Source organism: Macaca fascicularis, chromosome 12, assembly GCF_037993035.2.
Source record: "Macaca fascicularis isolate 582-1 chromosome 12, T2T-MFA8v1.1".
NCBI classification, from domain to species: Eukaryota; Metazoa; Chordata; class Mammalia; order Primates; family Cercopithecidae; genus Macaca; species Macaca fascicularis.
Window position 1 is genome coordinate 19,855,000 of NC_088386.1, and position 21,726 is coordinate 19,876,725.

Genomic DNA, 21,726 nt, shown 5'->3' on the forward strand with positions numbered 1-21,726 from the left:
GAATCGCCACACTGTTTTCCACAATGGTTGAACTAGTTTACAGTCCCACCAACAGTGTAAAAGTGTCCCTATTTTTCCACATCCTCTCCAGCACCTGTTGTTTCCTGATTTTTTAATGATTGCCATTCTAACTGGTGTGAGATGGTATCTCATTGTGGTTTTGAATTGCATTTCTCTGATGGCAAGTGACGATGAGTATTTTTTCATGTGTCTGTTGGCTGTATGAATGTCTTCGAGAAGTGTCTGTTCATATCCTTTGCCCACTTTTTGATGGGGTTGTTTATTTTTTTCTTGTCAATTTGACTGAGTTCTTTATAGGTTCTGGATATTAGCCCTTTGTCAGATGAGTAGATTGCAAAAATTTTCTCCCATTCTGTAGGTTGCCTGCTCACTCTGATGGTAGTTTCTTTTGCTGTGCAGAAGCTCTTTAGTTTAATTAGATCCCATTTGTCAATTTTGGCTTTTGTTGCCATTGCTTTTGGTGTTGTAGACATGAAGTCCTTGCCCATGCCTATGTCCTGAATGGTATTACCTAGGTTTTCTTCTAGGGTTTTTTATGGTTTTAGGTCTAACATTTAAGTCTCTAATCCATCTTGAATTAATTTTTGTATAAGGAGTAAGGAAAGGATCCAGTTTCAGCTTTCTACTTATGGCTAGCCAATTTTCCCAGCACCATTTATTAAATAGGGAATCCTTTCCCCATTTCTTGTTTCTCTCAGGTTCGTCAAAGATCACATGGCTGCAGATGTGTGGTATTATTTCTGAGGGCTCTGTTCTGTTCCATTGGTCTATATCTCTGTTTTGGTACCAGTACTATGCCGTTTTGGTTACTGTAGCCTTGTAGGATAGTTTGAAGTCAGGTAGCATGATGCCTCCAGCTTTGTTCTTTTGGCTTAGGATTGTCTTGGCAATGCGGGATCTTTTTTGGTTCCATATGAACTTTAAAGCAGTTTTTTCCAATTCTGTGAAGAAAGCCATTGGTAGCTTAATGGGGATGGCATTGAATCTATAAAGTACCTTGGGCAATATGGCCATTTTCACAATATTGATTCTTCCTATCCATAAGCATCATATGTTCTTCCATTTGTTTGTGTCCTCTTTGATTTCACTGAGCAGTGGTTTGTAGTTCTCCTTGAAGAGGTCCTTCACATCCCTTGTAAGCTGGATTCCTAGTTATTTTATTCTCTTTGAAGCTATTGTGAATGGGAGTTCATTCATGATTTGGCTCTCTATTTGTCTGTTACTGGTGTATAAGAATGCTTGTGATTTTTGCACATTGATTTTGTATCCTGAGACTTTGCTGAAGTTGCTTATCAGCTTAAGGAGATTTTGGGCTGAGATGATGGGGTTTTCTAAATATACAATCATGTCATCTGCAAAGAGGGACAATTTGACTTCTTCTTTTCCTAACTGAATACCCTTGATTTCTTTCTCTTGCCTGATTGCCCTAGCCAGAACTTCCAACACTATGTTGAATAGGAGTGGTGAGAGAGGGCATCCCTGTCTTGTGCCAGTTTTCAAAGGGAATGCTTCCAGTTTTTGCCCATTCAGTATGATATTGGCTGTGGGTTTGTCATAAATAGCTCTTATTATTTGGAGATACATTCCATCAATACCGAATTTATTGAGTTTTTAGCATGAAGGGCTGTTGAACTTTGTCAAGGCCTTTTCTGCATCTATTGAGATAACCATGTGGTTTTTGTCTTTGGTTCTGTTTATATGCTGGATTACGTTTATTGATTTGTATACGTTGAACCAGCCTTGCATCCCAGGGATGAAGCCAACTTGATCATGGTGGATAAGCTTTTTGATGTGCTGCTGAATCTGGTTTGCCAGTATTTTATTGAGGATTTTTGCATCGATGTTCATCAGGGATATTGGTCTAAAATTCTCTTTTTTTGTTGTGTCTCTGCCAGGCTTTGGTATCAGGATGATGTTGGCCTCATAAAATGAGTTAGGGAGGATTCCCTCTTTTTCTATTGATTGGAATAGTTTCAGAAGGAATGGTATCAGCTCCTCCTTGTACCTCTGGTAGAATTCGGCTGTGAATCCATCTGGTCCTGGACTTTATTTGGTTGGTAGGCTATTAATTATTGCCTCAATTTCAGAGCTTGCTATTGGTCTATTCAGGGATTCAACTTCTTCCTGGTTTAGTCTTGGAAGAGTGTAAGTGTCCAGGAAATTATCCATTTCTTCTAGATTTTCTAGTTTATTTGCGTAGAGGTGTTTATAGTATTCTCTGATGGTAGTTTGTATTTCTGTGGGGTCGGTGGTGATATCCCCTTTATCATTTTTTATTGTGTCTATTTGATTCTTCTCTCTTTTCTTCTTTATTAGTCTTGCTAGCGGTCTGTCAATTTTGTTGATCTTTTCAAAAAACCAACTCCTGGATTCATTGATTTTTTGGAGGGTTTTTTGTGTCTCTATCTCCTTCAGTTCTGCTCTGATCTTGGTTATTTCTTGCCTTCTGCTAGCTTTTGAATGTGTTTGCTCTTGCTTCTCTAGTTCTTTTAATTGTGATGTTAGAGTGTCAATTTTAGATCTTTCCTGCTTTCTCTTGTGGGCATTTAGTGCTATAAATTTCCCTCTACACACTGCTTTAGATGTGTGCCAGAGATTCTGGTATGTTGTATCTTTGTTCTCATTGGTTTCAAAGAACATCTTTATTTCTGCCTTCATTTCGTTATGTACCCAGTAGTCATTCAGGAGCAGGTTGTTCAGTTTCCACGTAGTTGAGCGGTTTTGATTGAGTTTCTTAGTCCTGAGTTCCAGTTTGATTGCACTGTGATCTGAGAGACAGTTTGTTATAATTTCTGTTCTTGTACATTTGCTGAGGAGTGCTTTACTTCCAATTATGTGGTCAATTTTGGAATAAGTGCGATGTGGTGCTGAGAAGAATGTATATTCTGTTGATTTGGGGTGGAGAGTTCTATAGATGTCTATAGTATTGGGGTGCGAGTTACCCGATTTTCCAGGTGTTGTGTGTCTCAGTTCCCCTGGCTAGGAAAAGGGATTCCCTTCCCCCTTGCGCTTCCCAGGTGAGGCGATGCTTCACCCTGCTTCAGCTCTCGCTGGTCGGGCTGCAGCAGCTGACCAGCACCGATCGTCCGGCACTCCCTAGTGAGATGAACCCAGTACCTCAGTTGAAAATGCAGAAATCACTGGTCTTCTGTGTCCCTCGCGCTGGAAGTTGGAGACTGGAGCTGTTCCTATTCGGCCATCTTGCCTAGTGCACACCTTTTTGTACTGTTTTGATTTTATTTAACCATGAAACTGTATTACAAATTCAAATAAAATTTATATAAAATGTTCTAGTGGAAACATTCCTCTAGATGCATGTATTTTTTAGATTATTAGGGTTTGCCTAGCACCAATTCACAAAAGACACCCTTTCTCACCATTGCAACTAGCATAACACAATTACAATACATTCCAATTGAAATCCCATCTTGCATTACATTTGCATAAAGCAATTGCTCTTTCCCTATGGAGAAAAAACAGCAAATCACATTCTTAATATTACAGTAAAGTGTTGAATTTATCACTTTTATTATATAAATGTTTTTAACCACCTTTTGAAGTTGAAAAGAGATCATATACAAAAGTCTCCATATTTGAAAAATATATTTTAGAGAAACAAGATACACGAATGACTTTTTAAACCAAAAAACACCAGCTCAAATAGATGATCAAGCTGGAGAAATAGGATTCTTGTTTTTAAAGCAGTTTAATTCGTAATTTTTAGTTTTATGTAAAAACAGTCCTCACATTGTTCACGGTTACAAAAGTACAGAGATGTTAGGGAAATGTTTGCAAGCGGAAGTACTTTATAGCTTTACCAATGAAAGCTTCATATTCAAAACATGTATTTTTAATTGTTTCCTTGGGACGTGTTCCAAGTAGTCAGTCGTTCTCGAGACCCTGAAATCACAAAATACTAATTTTGTTCAGTATTCAAAAAAATCTGTGTTGTTTTGCTGAATGTTTGTGTCTTGAGAAATTTGCTATGATTCAGTATTCCACTGGGGTAATTCCTAGGAGAATGTCAGGCTGTACTTTTGCCACCGAGCTATGGTTTGGTTTATGTCAGTCCTGTGAAGCTCGAGGGGCCTCTATGTGACCACGCTGATGGATATGCAGCATCTTGCTCAGCACTGTGCCAGCTCTGTTTCTGTCTGCAGGACTTCACCCGCCACTGCTCCAAGATGAAATATTTGTAGTGAGACCCCAAAGGGACCACGCACCACCATCAGGAAGGACATAAACACAACCCCAGCACTAACTTTTTTTCCGGTGCAGCTGCTGAGCTTAGAGAACTGGTAACTAACCCATTTTCTGGAGTATTGTGTGAAGATGAGTAAGAGTGCAGGTGTACCGTAGCTCACGCCTGTAATCTCAGCACTTTGGGATGCCGAGGCAGGTGGATCACCTGAGGTGGGGAGTTCAAGGCCAGCCTGACCAACATGGAGAAACCCTGTCTCTACTAAAAATAAATAAATAAATAAGTACAAAATTAGCCAGGCGTGGTGGCACATGCGTGTAATCCCAGCTACTCAGGAGGCTGAGGCAAGAGAATTGCTTCAGCCCAGGAGGCAGAAGTTGCAGTGAGCCAGGATCACACCATTGCACTCCGGCCTAGGCAACAAGAGTGAAACTCTGTCTCAAAAAAGAAAAAAAAAGTGCAGGTGAGCAAGAGTGCAGGGACACTGGGAACTGAGGGACACGGCAAGGGGCCAAAAGAAAGGGTCTTTTTGGCAGACACAGCTAATTGCCATGACGGTTAATAATCTGATGGCAATATTAAAATCAATATTAAAACCAGAATTTGTCAGTCCATGCTCCAAGTCCTAAGGTCACTGGGCCTGCTTCTCCTAAGGGTTGTTTATGGCTTCTTTGTGAGCTTCACTCATGCAAATAGATACCACAATATAATCCCCTTCCTGCTTGCGTAGGGGTCAGCAAATGTTTTCTGTAAAGGACCAGATAGTAAATATTTTAGGCTCTGTTGGCCAGACCGTCTCTATTACAAATACTCAACTCTGCCATAGACAACACAAAAACAGTAGAAATGGCTGTGTACTAATAAACATTTTATGTACTAATGAAACCATGATTGCAGCTGGCTGTTATTTGAATTTCATGTCATTTTCACATTCATGAAACAGTCATTTTTTGACAACCATTTAAAAAGGGGAAAATCATTCTTTGCTTGCAGCCCATACAAATACAAGCAGCAGGCCAGGTTTAACCTGCTGGCGTAGTTTGCCAACTGCTATTCTAGGTGTTAGACAAAAACAGCTGGAAGGTAAGCTAAAACCCCCATGGGCCATCCCCTTACAATTTTGTTTAAACTGAGCTTTCTGGCTACAGAACTACAAGTCATGACGATAATTAATAAGGTTTTAGGACCCTTAAAGTCTTCATTGAAAAGTCTACTTAATTCTAGCTTAATGTCATCATCATTGCTCTCTACCTTGCAAAAGCTTTCAAGCTTATCGGTTCTGTGGTCGGATTTAATGTTTAAGCTGTTACATAAAAAATTGGAAAACTTGTCCCATAGCATTAGAGATTTAATCTGAGTCTGTGTTGAGTAATATATGTTTGGACCAATCTTTTGGCAAAGTAATCATGTCTGCCAAAAAAGAGTAGCAATGGTTCTCAAAATGTAGTCTCCAGGCCAACAATATTAGCATCACCTGGGCACTTTCTAGAAATGCAAAATCTTCAGCCCCAGACTTGCTGCATGAAAAACTGGAAGTGGGGCTCAGAAATCTGTGCTTTAACAAAAGTCCTTCAAGTGATCCTGATGCGTATTAAAGTTTGAAACAGCTAATCTAGGGAAAAGCCTTGGACTCTCCAAAAAATAATCATAAATAGGACATGGGGTTACTGCTTGATAAGAGAAGGTCAATATGTTCAACTTGCCAGTGGGTGAAGCGCTTCTGACACCAGCTTCCCTGCATTACAAGCAGAGAACTTTATGTGATAACAAGCTGCTGTCATGGAAAATCCAGGCACGCACAGGCAGTTCTGATTTGTTCCGCTTCTCCCCTTTCCCAGGTGTCTCCTCCAACTGATGTATTGACTGGTAGAGGGGACTTAGAAATCATGGGATGCCTGGATGGGTATAAACAGGTTGTAAACAGGGTGAAGGAAGCAACATGCTGTTTTCCTCATGGCCTCTTTCTAATCAGGGGCCTCATTCTTTTAGTTATATGGTTGTTTTATGGTTGGCAAGTGGCAAGAGGAAATAGATGGTCCTTGAGAGAAGCAGCTTTAGCAGCTGCAACAACTCAAGCAATTCCCCGACTAAGCTCATCCATGTAATTGATGTGGGCTATTGGTCATGGTGGAAAAGGTAAGAGGAATTATGAATGGGAATGCACTGGCAAGAAAAAATAATGTACTGGCCAGATAAACAACAGAGACCTGAGGTGGAATCCTGGAGACGATGGCATTAGAATTAGGAATTATAGAATGAACAAAGCTGGCATACCCATTAAGGTGGCATAAGTTCTTAACCAAAGAGTAGGATACCCGTCTGCCATCAGAGTGAAATGTCCTGACTGCTTTACTACGTATCTAGAGGTACATGGACTCTGGACTAGAACCAAGACACCCTGTTTAAGGAAGTTTATTCATGAAGGGCTTCGTGCCTTTTATGCTTATTGTAAACATAAGTATTAAGACATCAAAGTGGCCACATAGGAAATTTGACTTTGGTTTTAGCAGGAAGTGCTCTAAGCTAATTCTCATTAGGCCAGCTACCCACAGACAGATAGGACTTCTGCAAGAGACAAATCCAAACTGGACAGTCCTTGGGGCTTAGTCATTGTTAGTTTTCCACTCAAGATGGCCGAGTTAGGAAGACCTGATTGGTCTATGCCGTGTTCAACCTGCAGTCCATTGCTGCAATTAATGTGCAAAGCAAATCTCAATTTAAAACACACACAGGTCAAGAAGAGATGTTCTTCATGAAATGTTCAGGGATGGCTTGAGCCCAGCAAACTGTGCAGAGGCATACTCTGGTGGGCATAGGGGGAGTGAACCAGCTGAAAGGCTATTTCAGGCCCCTTAGAAGGCTTCTTCCTCAGTGTTGACTCAAATTTGCAGACTTTCTAGGGTATTTGTGTGGGAAGCACTCGAGCATTTTGTCTCTCATATAAGTTTCTCCTCCTACTTCCACCTTACCTCCATCTGCTCAAGATAAATCTTCTTCAGGTTTCCCTACATTATGGCCCATCCAAAAGAAGGCATAATTGTGAGTCCTCCTGGTTGTACTTGTTCCATATTTTAACAAACTTTACCAACCAGGCAATCTAATGGGTTAGCAAAAACTAAGCAATGCTGGAAAGCCCTATTAAATCCTTGGACCAGGAAGTGCCCCCATGGTCAACTGATTTAGGCCAGGGATGAAAACAAGACACTCAAATGTTTTATAAAGTCTTATGGAAAAGATATTGTAGGCCAGGTGTGGTGGCTCACGCCTATAATCCCAGCACTTTGGGAGGCCGAGGCAGGCGGATTACTTGAGTTCAGGAGTTCAACACCAGCCTGGCCAACATGGCGAAACCCTGTCTCTACTGAAAATACAAAAATTAGCCCAGTGTGATGGTGCACACCTGTAATCCCAGCTACTTGAAAGGCTGAGGCACAGGAATCCCTCGAACCCAGGACGTGGAGGTTGCAGTGATCCAAGATGGTGATACGGCACTCCAGCCTGGGCTGGAGTGAGACTCTGTCTCAAAAATATAAAGAAAAGAAAAGATATTGTAAGTGGAAATAGGTGACACAGAGAATAGACAGACAAAGGACAGGCTTCATTTATGACCTAGAATTGAAATGACAAAGCCTTTCAAACTGAAACTGTTCAGGTCCAGAGACAACTGAGTCAGCCCCAGACAGCAAAGAGGAGTTCAGAAGAGGAGCTGAAAGTTAGGTGGCAGGAGGCTTCACTGTGTGCCCCTAGTCCTTATGATGCCAGTTCTCTTCACTGGCCTCAGGGGCCACGTGGCCGCAGATCCTGCAGGCTACACCAAACTGATAAAGAAAGCCATACCCGTTGTTCAGATGTTCGAGTAAACTCCATCATTCACTAAAATCAAGCATCAAAAAGAAGGGGGAAGCACATAATATCCAAAAGTAAGTGGTCCAACTCCCCAGTCTTGTTAAGACCTTAAAGCAAGGGTCAGACAACTTTTCTGCGAAGGATCAGATAGTAAATATGTCGGGCTTTGTGGGCCGTGCTGTCTCTTTCACAGCTGCTCAACTCTGGCCTTGTAGCAAGAAAGCAGCTGTAAAATAAGTGGGGCTATGTTCCAACAATACTGATGTGAATTTCATATAGTTTGGACATGTCAGGAAATGTTACTCTTCTTTTGATTTTTAAAAAAAATTTAAAAGCTGGCCGGGTGTGGTGGCTCAGGCCTGTAATCCCAGTACTTTGGGAGGTCAAGGCAGGTGGATCACCTGAGGTCAGGAGTTTGAGACCAGCCTGGCCAACATGGTGAAACTTCATCTCTATTAAAAATACAAAAATTAGCCAGGTATGGTGGCAGGCGCCTGTAATCCCAGCTACTTGGTAGGCTGCGGTGGGAGAATCTCTTGAACCCAGGAGGCGGAGGCTGCCCTCAGCCAAGGTTGCACCACTGCACTCCATCCTGGGCAACAGAATGAGACTCAATTAAAAGTCAAAAAGCCATTTTAGCTTATGTGCTGTACAAAAACAGATGGCAGCTAGATTTAGCCCATGGCGGGTTATTTGCTGACCCCTGCCTTAAAGATACAGTACCATCATTGTTTTAGATATCCTCATGTGGAACTAAAGTAATACTTAATCCATTATTTTATTTAATATCCACTAAGTGAGGTATATATGATGATCAACATTTTTTAGAGCCGGAGAAACCAAGGTACACACAAATTCATTAATATTCTCAAGATTAAGTTCCACAGCTAGTCAATGTCAATACCAGGGATCTGTTTTTTCTATGTACCTTTCCTTAACGAATTTTTTTTTTTCTTGAGACAGAGTCTTGCTCTGTCGCCCAGACTGGAGTGCAGTGGCATGACCTCGGCTCACTGCAACCTCCACCTCCCAGGTTCAAGCGATTCTCCTGCTTCAACTTCCTGAATAGCTGGGACTGCAGGCGTGCACCACCATGCCTGGCTAATTTTTTTTTTTTTTTTTTGTATTTTTAGTAGAGACGGGGTTTCAACATGTTGGCCAGGCTAGTCTTGAACTCCTGACCTAGCTGATCTGCCTGCCTCGGCCTCCCAAAGTGCTGAGATCACAGATGTGAGCCTGAAAATTCTAAAAGCAAACACATATTGAGCATTCAACATGTGCCAGATGCTGTTTTACATGCTCTAGACCAGCGCTTCTCAACCGGGGCCAAAAGCGGGTATTTGCTCACAGTGCTGGGGAAGGAGGCTCACTGGCATGTAGTAGGTAGAAGCCAGGGGTGCAGCTAAACATCCTGCAGTGTACAGGACAGACCCCATCACAAGGAATAATCCAGCCCAAACACCAATCACACAGAGGTTAGGAAACCCTGTTCTAGATGTATTATCTCATTTAACCCTCACAGCAACCCTAAGAAGTAAGTATGATTATCCCCCACTTAACAGATGAGGAAGCTGAAGCTTGGAGGATTTAAGTAACACACCCAATGTCACCCAGCCAGCAAACTGAATTTGAACCCAGTCAAACTGGCTCCACCACACCGTGCCGTGGGGTCACTATTGCAGTCTGGAACTATGCATTCATTGGTGGAGTCATTTTATTAATTCCCCCAGTAAACTAAAAGAACTAATGGCCCTATTAGTCTCTCCTTGCCATTATATCTCAGCACCTAGCTGAGGGCCTGCTCCATGGTTGATACTCAGCAAATGAATCGATGAATCAATGAACATATACATACACATACACATGGGACTCCAGAACCTCTGTTCACCACCAGCACCTTCTAATTCTCAGCCTCTTTCTCTTTCTCTTTCTCTCTCTTGCTGTGTCTCTCACTGGCTGTCTCTATCTATCTATCTATCTATCTATCTATCTATCTATCTATTTATCTATCCATCTATCCTCTATTTATCCATCCATCTATCATCTGTCTATCTATCATCTATCAACAAAACTTCACATAAGTGAATCATTTAACAAACTGAAAGTCATCACTTTCCATTCCAAAACTCATTTCTCCAATTTTGGAGAGAACTATTTTTAAATCTTACTGTACATATTCTTTTCTCCTTAAACACTGAGCTGAATAATTAAACTCAAACATTTATTCAGTGCTTTTAAACTCACAGAGGATTTTCCATCTATATTATCTTGTCTTCACTACAAGCCTGTAGCTGATGTCCTATTATTATCATGCACCTCACCCCCATTTGGCAAACATGACACTGAGACCCTAAAAGGGATGGTGACTTGCTGAAAGTCACAAAGCTGGTACATGGTGGAACTGGGGTTGACCCCAGGTCTTCTGAGTCATCCTCTCATTTTCCTTCCTCTTAGGCATGCTGGTTCGCCTTGTGTTGAGAACGCAGGGCCTCCTGCCTGCGTGTTATTCTGCACAGGGTCTATCTAGGTGGGCTACAAAGCCATGTAACGTGGTTCTGCTCCCAGAACGTTCTGAGCACTGTTTTCTATGCATGGGGTATTTGTTAAGTGTAATGTCTCAGGTCCTCCTTCCTTCATAGTCTTGCAGTCAGCATGTTCGTCTTCAGCAGCCTCCACACACACCCTCCAATCCCTTTTAATTCAGGCTTCTAATCTGCTTCAAAACAGAAAGGCAGCTATTTGGACTGATCAAAGTCATACCTAACATGAGAGTTAGCAGGATCTGAGGGAGGGCCTGAAAGCAATCTTTTGAGTAAGGGTATGAGCTTCTGTGCAGGGTCTTCAGTGAGTCACCCTGTAGTTGATTATGCAGGATGAAGACAGCAAAGTCAACTATGGGCCATTTGGGAAGGTCAGTACCGCCATGGATGGAGCTCGGTAGAATTTCCTAGGTTTCTACAAACCCCATGCTATATTTTGTTTAGCTGCCTGTTTCCCTGTGGAAACACTAGGAAACCCTGATAGAATTAGACTCAGAGGTGGGAAATTCTCAGGTCTGCTCTCATTGTGAGGGTCAAAGGCTTACCCTGGGAATGCTCTCTGCAGCCTTGAGTGGCCATGGCAACAGAGATACACTTCATTTGTTGCTCCTCAAGAACCTGCCACCTTTCCCAAGACAGTCCCCCAAGCCTGCCAAGATTTAAAAAGACTTCTGTCTACCTGACAAACTCCCTTCTTCTCTATCAATGATCTTCTGGTAGAGGCAGAGGTCTGCCTATGAAAAACTGATACAGAACCCAGATAGTCCAGGGCTTCGCTCTAAATGGCTGGCCTTCTGACTGTAACTACTGATTAGATGAAATGATGCATGTAAAGTGCTCAGTACCATCCTGGACATCCTGGACATTTAATAAATGCTAGTTGTTATTATTATTACTGCTTTTACTATTTTATCACTTGCTATTGAACAGACAATGGTTTATAACTATTGCCAATAACTCCATTTTGGGGGGGAGCTTTGTAATGGAAGTTATCTCTTGTTTTATTTTTTTCAGCTCAGTTGTAAACAGGTGGAATAGCTGAATAAGCTTCCTTAAAAATCAATAAATGTAATATAACATAACATAATATATAATAAGAACTAGCATTACATGTTTTCTATGTACCAGGCACTTTTCTAAGTGCTTTACATGGGTTAATTTACTAAACTTTCATGTTACGAAGAAGTAAGTAGTATTACTATCCCCATTTTACAGATAAGAAAACAGAGGCACAAATTTACTTAATTAGTGAGTTGTGCAGTTACGATCACACTTGCTATTTCATCTGCCTGGAATATCCTCCTTTTATTACACATCTTATCCCTCTTTTTCCCTACTCTCAACTGAATTTTTATTTTATTTTATTTTTTTTGAGAGAGAGAGTTTTGCTCTTGTCACCCAGGTTGGACTGCAGTGGCACGATTTCAACTCACTGCAACCTCCACCTCTCAGATTCAAGCAGTTCTCCTGCCTTAGCCTCCCGAGTAGTCGGGACTACAGATGCCTGCCACCACGCCTGACTAATTTTTGTACTTTTAGTAGAGACAGAGTTTCACCATGTTGGCCAGGCTGGTCTTGAACTCCTGACCTCAGGTGATCCACCTGCCTCAGCCTCCCAAAGTGCTGGGATTACAGGTGTGAGTCACCGCACCCGGACCTCAGTTGAAATCTTATTGACATTTCGAGGAATATTTCTGGCAGCAACTCTCCCAGGAGACCTGTTCTGATCTTCCTGACTCAGTGGTTTCCCTCCCTCCTACAAATCCTCCAGAACTGACTTCCTGCTCCTGCCCTGTGCCCCAAACCTGACTCTGCCTGGTCACATGGCAATCTGTGAACTTGTCTGTATTCTACAGCAGAGCGTTTCAAACTGCAGGTGTGGAACCCACTAAAACGCACTAACAGAAATAAGTTATTGGGTCTTGACCAGCATTTTCAAAAATAAGTAAGTAGAATAGAATAGAATATCAGAGTGTCTTCCATGGAGTAAGGGCAAGTATTTGTTTCATGAAATTGTTCAAGCAGTGGTGTGTGTGTGTGCGCGCGCATGTGTGTGCACTGAGGTTGCAACATAAAAGATATTTCCAATGGGGATTTATTTTTAGTGGGTATAGAGTTTAATTTTTCACAATGAAAGAGTTCTGGAGATCTGTTGTACATGAATATACTCAACACTACAGAACTGTACACTTAAAATGGTTAAGATAATACATTTTATGTCATATTTTACACAAATAAATGTAATTTTTTAAGAAAAGAATTTTTTACTGTGAATCAGGGCCTGAGAAGTTGGAGAAACACTGTTCTACTGGGTTGAAGTTATTTTACTGCATAGAACACATGTGATGTATCTTTTGATTCTAAGCAGCACACACCTAGCAGCACCAGCTCAGCATAAACGCCTTAAATGTCCTTTGAATTGAATACATTTCTCATTAAAAAGCAACATGTTAAGTGCCTATCATATGTGATCCATGTACACATACACATACATGCCGTGTGCCTCCACTCTCCCACCCCTCCCGAAGCATGCAACCCAGTCATGCTCCCTCCAGCACCATAGGTAAAGCCACTACAGAGTCTCCTATGCCTGGCAAATACTGGGGAAGGAGAATGAGGAGATCCAGGGTGGGACATAGGAACGGAAAACAGGTTTCTGGCCCTTGACAAAGTCCCTGCGTTGCCTGATGGCAACTTGCCCCCTCTCTGAGTGAGGATCCTCTCCCCACAGCTCTCAAGCCCCAGTGTGTGCTGGGCAGCCTTCCCCACTCTACAGCTTCACAGAAAGCTGTGCTGTCTCAATGAGGAAGGTCTGGCCTCCTGAGGTGTGGGAGAACTCGGTGAAGGTAGACTCCATGGCTCCTCTGAGGAGAAGGCCGTGTTACCTGCCTTTCTGCCTGCAGAGCTGAGAATAGAAAAACGGCTGTGGCTAGAAAGTGCCTGGGGGCTCTCATGGGAACTAAAACCATACATGAAATCAGAGAATGAATCCCCCTCCCATCTCCTCAGCAAGAGATTACTGGCACAGGAAGAAATCCTTACTGCTTCCCTAACAGGTGTGGGGACACCTGGCCCAGCATCTGGGCTCAGGGCCCAAAAGCAGTCATGCTTATTCTTTGTATTGCCACCAAGGGGTGAGTGGTGGTTCTGTGACAGGCACTATCCCTTCGCACAGGCCTAGGCAAGCCTGGGAGGACTGGGCAGGATGGGGAAGCGGACGCTGTCCTGACATCATGGGGCATAGCAACAAAAAATAATATTCCCCATCGTGAGATGGGGTCAGTGCCTGGATCCATGTTCTACTTAGGGAGAAATTTTACTAGATTAACACGAACTGGAGAGATCGTAGTATCTGAGTGACTCTGAGTTTTTCTTTTGTGTATTTGAGTCAATAGCCCCAGAACAACAGAAAGAATCGTCTTTGTGAATAAACCTCTCACTGATAGGAAGAGCTATAAGGGACCCAAGTAAAGAGCCAAGGCCCCCAAGGGCCGTCCTGCCCTGACTAGTTCTGGGGAGAGGGAGCTGGGGGCGGAGGACAGAGGGAGGGAAACTGAGGCCAAGCTGGCCTCTGGGCCAGGGCAGTGGGCCTCTCCTAGTGTGGGCTTCTCCCTGGGGCTGCAACTGCACCCCTGCAGGGGCGCCATTCCTACCACACTGCAGGAGACGGCTCGCACCCCGGAGTCGAGGAGCGAAGTGCGTTGTCGCCCCAGATTCTCTGTCACAGGAGGCTGAGCTGAGGGGGACCAGGCGAAGAGCGGGGTGTCACCCACTGCGAAGGGCTAACTCCGTGCCTTTCTCTGGGTGGCCACAGACCCGACACCCAGTCAGACCAACCATAGTTCCAAAACTGCGTCCCTCCGTGCAGCTCCCTCCCGTTCCCTCCCCTGCCCTGCCCTTCAGGGAAGCCGGGAGTGGCGGCTGGGCAGGGGCTGGAAGGGCCTTCCCGCGAGCCCACACCCGGACAGAGTGGAGCGGCGCTCACGGGCAGGGCCAGGCGTCCAGGGGGTCCCAGGGAACGCGGGGTGGGAAGTGGCCCAAGGCTCTGTGGGGAATGGACAGGGGAGGGCGCCGACCTCACAGGGATGCCTCGGGGAACACGTCCGCGCCACATCTCTTCCTCCTAACTCTACAGGAAGGGATCTTGCAGGGAGCGGGAGCACCTGGTAGCAGGAGCCTTTTGGGAGAAGGGAAGTGAATTTGCTGTTCTCACTTTTGCAGAGCTGTGAAAAAGTCTGTCTGGCTTCTGATCCGGAGAATCTTACCTTTTTTGTCCTTTAAAGAGAAAGGCACGTAATGAAAAGAAGGAAAAAAAAAAAAAAAAAAAAAAAAAAGCTGTCATCTTCTAAACAAGAGGAACAATTATTTTTCCAGCTTTTTTCTCTTGGAAAGAAATTTACTTCCTGTTCCTAGTTCATTCCTTCCCTCTTACACGCATGCGTTCATTGAGGAGGATTCTTCCCAGATGCCCCCTTGCCCAGCCTGCTAACTGCTGGAAACCAACAAGGGCATACCAGGGTCTGACTTGGGAAGAGCTGCCAATCCATCCAGGAGGGCCTAATGAAAGCAAACATTCCGAAGGTGGGTAGCCACGGTGGAGGGCAGCCCCTAGAACACGGGCAGACCTCGCCTGCAGGAATCCGCTCCCTGTGGGGAGGGAGCAAGGAATCAAATCTCAGCTCCCTGGGGGATATCTGACACCGCCACCTGTGGCAGTATGCCACCCCCAGCCTCAGATAACACACGAACACACACAAAGAGAGCCCCAATCCCCAGCTTTCAGAGGAAGTAACATTTTTGCATTCTTGAAAGATGAAGCAGATGTTGCTCAGGGAAAGAAGGCAAGGAAGGATGATCTAAGCGGAGGGACAGGTCCACACAAAGGGATAGCGACTTGAGAACGTGTGATGCATTTAACTGACCTTCTGGAGGGCAGTTGGGTTAGAGGGGATGCAGGGGGTACCCAGGCAGAGTGATGAGAAGAGACTGAGCAGGTAGGGGCAAGTCCCACGTGGGCTTGAGAAGTGAAGGAATCACTTCAACTCTAAATCAGCTCTGATGTATTTGCAGAAAGCTAATTTTCCCTGTTTGGATAATATTAAGTATTCAGCTGCCAGAGAATGGGGTGGGGAGAACTTTCAACAATACTAAAAGAAACCCATACCTTGACAATTTACTTTGCTATCTGATGAGCACAAAATTAATTTCCATATTAGCACGTTATGTGGAGATAAGACACAGAAATATGAATTACAAAAGACACATAGGACTCTTACTAAATTTCAGAGGAATACAGTGTGTGCATTAGTCTGAAGCCAGGGAACCTAACGCGAGAGAGATTTGCAGGCAGCAGCAGTACAGAGACGGATTACCCAGAGAAATAGGTTTGGATCCCGTGCTGATGTTTTCTTTTCCTCTGTGAATGGAGCAAGATAAGACATTTCTTACAAAATGTAACCATTTCTGGCGTGCTTTCCCCAATTCCTCACACATGTACCCTCCCCAAGTGCTGCCAGGCACAGAGGCCAGCTCTCAGCAGGACAGCGGACGTTCATTATCCAGCCATGTGGGGCTCTCCAACCCAGGCCCCCATGATCTTTGCGGAGGAATTGTGCAAATCCAGGGGGACGTGCCAGTTTCCAGGCCTCTCCGGCTTGGCTCTGTGTTCTGTCAGTCCAGCTTTGAATGATGAATTGATGAATTTCCCATTCAGCCTAAGGCTCTGAGACACCATCACCATTGAGCCTAATCCTAATGCATTTTTAACTTTTTCCCCCTTTTCACCAGGCTCCAAGGAGAAAAGATTACCTTGAAAATACTCCCTGGACAGGCTCACAGACAACCAGAAGGATGAATGCCACTTTATTTGAAAGACTGAAGGCACTGGGGGTAAAACAGTTGTTGGAAACAACCAGCATGGGCTTCAGACCCCCATGGCTGTGACCAAGGCCAGCTTGTAGCACCCTCAGTACTGCCTGTGGCCTGCCTGGCCCTCTCTGCATAGAGATGAGGATATTTAGCAGGTACATAGCATGTGAGCTGTCTTATTCTGGAAAGAATGGAGAAAGGGCCAGGACTCAGTTGGTCATGACCTTGCTGTATGACCTTGGGCAAGTCACTGAATCTTCCCTTTTCCTCCCCTGTTCAATGAGGAGGTTGAGCTACACGATCTCTAATATCCCTGTGACTGTTCATATTTATTATTTTTGTTATTCTATTGACTAAAAGTCATGTCATGCTTTTGCCTTATGGTGGTCATGGTGGTGGGCCTTCCAGATGACCCTTTAATGAAGACCTTGTTGACCGCAGTTAAGAGTGTCATCGGGGAAAATGGCCTCCACTGCAGGGGGCTGCCTGACCAGATGGATGTGGGTGTCAAGGCTTGGACCTTTCACCTCTACTTGATACTATGCCAAAGGGTGTTCTAGCTCCACAGCGCCTCAGGCAGTTGCCAAGGTTGTCATTGGGCCTCAACTTCTCTCTCTGCCCAATCCTGCTTCAGCCCCTTCCTCCCATGAAAGTTTTACCTTAACAAACAGCCTGCATGTTACCCCCCACTTCTCAGAGTCAGCTTCCTAGGGAGCCCTGCCTGACACACCCATTTCCATAGACTCATACCATTTTAAGCCTCCAACTTATCCTTCCCCAGCCTAGTCTTCCTCCACTGCTATTTTACAAACAAAGAAATAATGGCTCAGAGAATGACTTACCAAGTTCACTCAGTCGGCAGAACTAGGGCTGTATCTTCAGTTGTCTGAGTCTCGGCCATGTCCTCTATCCATCACACCTCACTGCATTCCTCAACCTGTCTCATTTTCCTTACATAGTGCAGAGAGACATGTAGGCAGAGATAGATCCACTCATCCATCCATCTCCACTGCAAGGGGCATAACAAGCAAAGGCATGATTTCATGAGTTATTCGCTGCATCTACTTTAAATAGATAAGCCATCAGTTTTCATTTGGGGATTTTTTTTTTAACCTCTCTGCAAGGCTGTATCACAAAAACACTACAAGCTCTGGATTAGGAACTAGGAAGCTTGGGTTTTCCTCTCAGCTCCTCACTCTCACATTGCAAAAAGGCTGCTGCTTGCTATTAGGCTGTTTCAGATGTGAAGGCTGATTGCTCTGGGCCTCCACTGAGGGTAGAGAGGGGGGTTAATCATGGAATAATAACCAGCGAGGATGGTTATGTAAGATGTTATCATTGGGTGAGCTGGGTGAAAGGTACACAGGAACTCTCTGTGTTATTTTTGCAACTTCTTGGAATCTAAAAATATTTAAAGAGAAGAAGGTTTAAAACAATAATAAAAATAACCAGTGATGGTCTCACTTATTCTAACAGAGGGTAGATGACTTTAGAAGCAGTAAAGGGAAACAAACAGGCAGGTTACATGACATATTCGAATCAGATTATCCAGTAAGTATGCTCAATGTCATTCGGTGGCATGGATGATGAAGAAGTGTGTCGCACCAGGCATGCATTTTTTAAAGACATATGCTCTGCAACCAAAACCCGTAAGAACTGACATTCTTAAAGCCAAAGCCCTGAAAAATGTTTGCTACAGCACCTGCTTCCCTATTCAGGTTAAATCTTCCCAGGTGACTTTCACCCGTGGTTTCACTCGCAGCCAGGGCTGCCATCCGCTGGATCTGACCAGCTCCCTCATTTCGCAGCAAAAAAACCCTGAAAGCTCAAAAGGTAAACAACTTGTCCAGATTGCCCACAGAGTGGCTGATTTAATAAAGGCAAACAATTCCAAGTTAGAAACAGACAGCTGACCAGCAGTTCACGGAGCATCCTGTGCTGCTTCAAGAGTCCAGAGTGGGGAAGCAGCTGGGACCCTTGGCCTCAGGGGAATGGCATCCGGGACCCTGCTTCCAGCCAGCAGGCTCCAGCCACGAGCACATGAGAAGCACAGTCCTGCTGGTTATCCAGAGCAGTCTCCCGGGAAGCCGCACCCTGGGAAAAGATCCTGAAAGCAGGCACTGTCCACCAATCACTCAAGAATTGAACGTTTTTTCATTTCGAAATGAAACTGCATTTGAGGGTACTGCCAACTATAAATCAAATGTCACCTTTTTAAAAAAAGGAAAGGAAAAGAAAGCAATCAATTAAATGGAGACCGTTGCCTCCTATCACAATGTATTGCGATTATAGGTCCGTTTCTTCTCAAGTTCTCCTTTTCTCCTAGGAAAAGTGAATGTTTTTCTAGTTATGAGGCGAGAATGCTAACCAAAATTGTTGCCGATTCAAAATGTGTTATCTTAGTGGTGTTTGATGTCCAAGAAAAAAGCAATAAGCTCTCTTCCATGTTTCAAAGCCCAAAATTGTAAGAAGATAGTTTGAAGTTTTATGAATGGCACTGGATGTTTTGAGGGTAGTGTATTTTTAGTTACTTTTTAATTGAAGTGTACTTTATATATAATCAAGTGTGCAAGACTGGTGAATTTGTACATATTATATACTTGGTAACCACCACCCTGACCGAGATAGAGAACATTTCCAGCACTCTAGAAGATTCCTAGAGTACATAGATTTTTAAATCGCAGTTAAATATCATGCAACTTGGAGCATCCAACCTTTGTCGCCTGGGTAGCCAGCCCATCTCAGCTCTGGGAAAGTCTCCCCCGGGTAGCCCGCTGAGATGGGAGGAAAAATTTATCCTGAAGACAGGTGAGAGATGTTGAGGCTCACTTTTCCAGAACTGCCCACCTTCAACCCTGCCTTTTCAAAGCAGGCTCACACCCTGAGAATCTTTTCCTGACAAGGTAAAATAAGTCTTAAAACAAAGGAAAAGAGAATAGGCGGAGAGTGAGGATGGCAATGAATCTGAAGCTTATGGAAAACCTAGAGTTGGGGGCGTGGGAAACATAACAATGAAACCTGGGAGAGTCAACTTGTAAATTATGGTTTTCAATAAGGAATAATAATGTGTATAAGCTTGTTTTATAGACACTGAATGGTAGAATAATTGGTCTTAAGGCTGCAGAGAGATGCCTCTGGTGATTTAGATCCCAAACTGATGTTTGCAGGGAGCTGCCTTTTTGCTCTTCTTGATTTTCTAGGCGAGTGCCAAGTTTTCAGCTTTCATTCTGTTTTTTTCCAGTGGGAAATTCCTTTCAACTCTAAAGTCAAGATTTAATAACATATGAAGCTGCTGCCAACCCAGGATTTTGGACCTGATTCACCAATCTTCTGGGACACGTTTTAAGATCCTTCTACCTAGAAGGTTTTCGCTGCACGGTACATACCCCTCTACTCTCCAAATTAGAAACTTACTTGTATATTCAAAAATTCAAATCCTTGTTCAAAAAAGAGGTGCAATAGCTTTCCTCACCTCCTGAGAGCACAGCCTTGGGTTCTTTCCACTGTTCAGCCGAGGGTCTGATTAATTGATGAACTACACCGAGCTGTATTGAAGACAGTTTAAACGAGACAGTTTACTCCAGGGAATGGATCCAGACCTTTAGAACTGGATGGGGTTAGTACCCCACGCAGTGACCCTTGACCAATGGGAGAAAGAAGATAATAAATAGAAGGTATCATTTCTCAGAGGATCCAATTTTCTCTTTGTAACCTGTTGGCTTATTTAGGCACCCTTGCTATCTGCTGTAAGTGAAAATTTTGAGGAAATAGCAACTCCCTGTGAGCTCAGGACTTCCATTTTCTTTTTCTGCAAGTTGAGGTTTGATTTAGCTGATCTCAACAAGATTGGAAGCTTGTGCGTATGCATAGCAGGGTTCCCAATTGAGCCTCAATTGAAGTCCGCCCCCTGCTGTGGAACTAGTGGGCTCTGGTTGAATTTCTATTTGCATTAAGCTGATGGTTAGAGAATGGTTCTGGCTTCAGGAGGAAGGAAGGAAGATTTTGTGCACAGATGCCAGGAAAGAGGAAACCCACCTTGATCTAAAGGTCTACTTTTTTCCCCCCACCATTTATTTATACCTTCCTTCTTAAGGTGTTTTACTGATTACAACACATAAATATCACCTGTTTGTTGTAAATAATTCAAACAACTTACAAAAATGTAACAAATACTTTTCTTTCTTTTATACTTTTTAAAATGTTTGTAGATATGGGGTCTCACTATGTTGCCCAGGCTGATCTCAGCCTCCTGGGACCAAGTGATCCTCCCACCTCAGCCTCCCAAAGTGCTAGGATTACAGGCATGAGTCATGTGCCTGGCCATAAATACTTTTTAAAATATAAAATATAATAAATTATAGTCACCATTTTAAGATAATCAACATTAATATTTTGGTGACTACTTTCACAAACATCTCTTTATTCATACAAGAACACATCTATGTAATTTTTAAGAAGTAGGATCTAATACGAATGATAATTTTCCCTGTGACCCTTTCCCTACCTCATATCAGCACTCCACAACTATCTCCATTTTCCCCAAGGAACCCATGTGTCTTAGCCAAAATGCAGAGCCTGAGACAAGGGTTTGCATTTGCATGCAGGTCATTTATTTGGAGAAGTGACCCAAGGCACAAGAGGGAGGGACTGAAACGTGTAAAACAGGGAAGGAAGGAAGGCCACTACAAGGGTACTTTACTGAACTGGCCACTGCCATGGTAACTGGGGCTCAGTCTCCCTAGGACCTTCCAAGGAGCTGTGTGTGATGAACCTCAGAATTGTCTGCCTGTGAGAAGGAAGAGAGAAGCACTTATTTATTCCCTAACTTCTATCTTCCATTGGTCAGGGATTGTCACATAGGGTATTTGTGTCCTCTTACTTCCATAGATTGTACATGAGTAAGTGAGTGCCAGACTGGTTTAGCAGTCGTCTTACAGAGCAGCTTCAGAGAGGTCTCCAGGTAGAAGGTGAGACATGAAGTGCTCCCAAGAGAATGTGCTGGAAAGTCATACTGGTATGATGCTGGTCGCTGCAGCAATGGCCATAGTAGGTGAGTTGAAGAAGCATAAGATATGAGGCATGAGAGGGGTTCGATACAATCAGTTACAAGGTTTTTACTGGGGGGGAGGTCAGTAGAAATTTCTACGAGAGACACTACTGGAGAGTTATTGGAACAAGCTACAGTCGTCTTGCTGCAACTGGTCCCAATACCACAGTGGATGTGCATCATTTCTTTAACCCACACACATT

At 43.6% G+C, this 21,726-nt stretch overlaps 1 long non-coding RNA gene across 1 annotated transcript in view; it reads right to left on the reverse strand.

Annotated features, from left to right (window-relative positions):
* Positions 1-17,748, reverse strand: part of LOC102122293 (uncharacterized) — a 39,607-nt gene extending 21,859 nt beyond the window's left edge. The window contains exon 1 of the long non-coding RNA XR_010579855.1: positions 17,319-17,748. This is a non-coding gene — a long non-coding RNA (uncharacterized lncRNA). The remainder of the gene's footprint in view (positions 1-17,318) is intronic.
* Between the last annotated feature and the right edge of the window lie 3,978 nt (positions 17,749-21,726).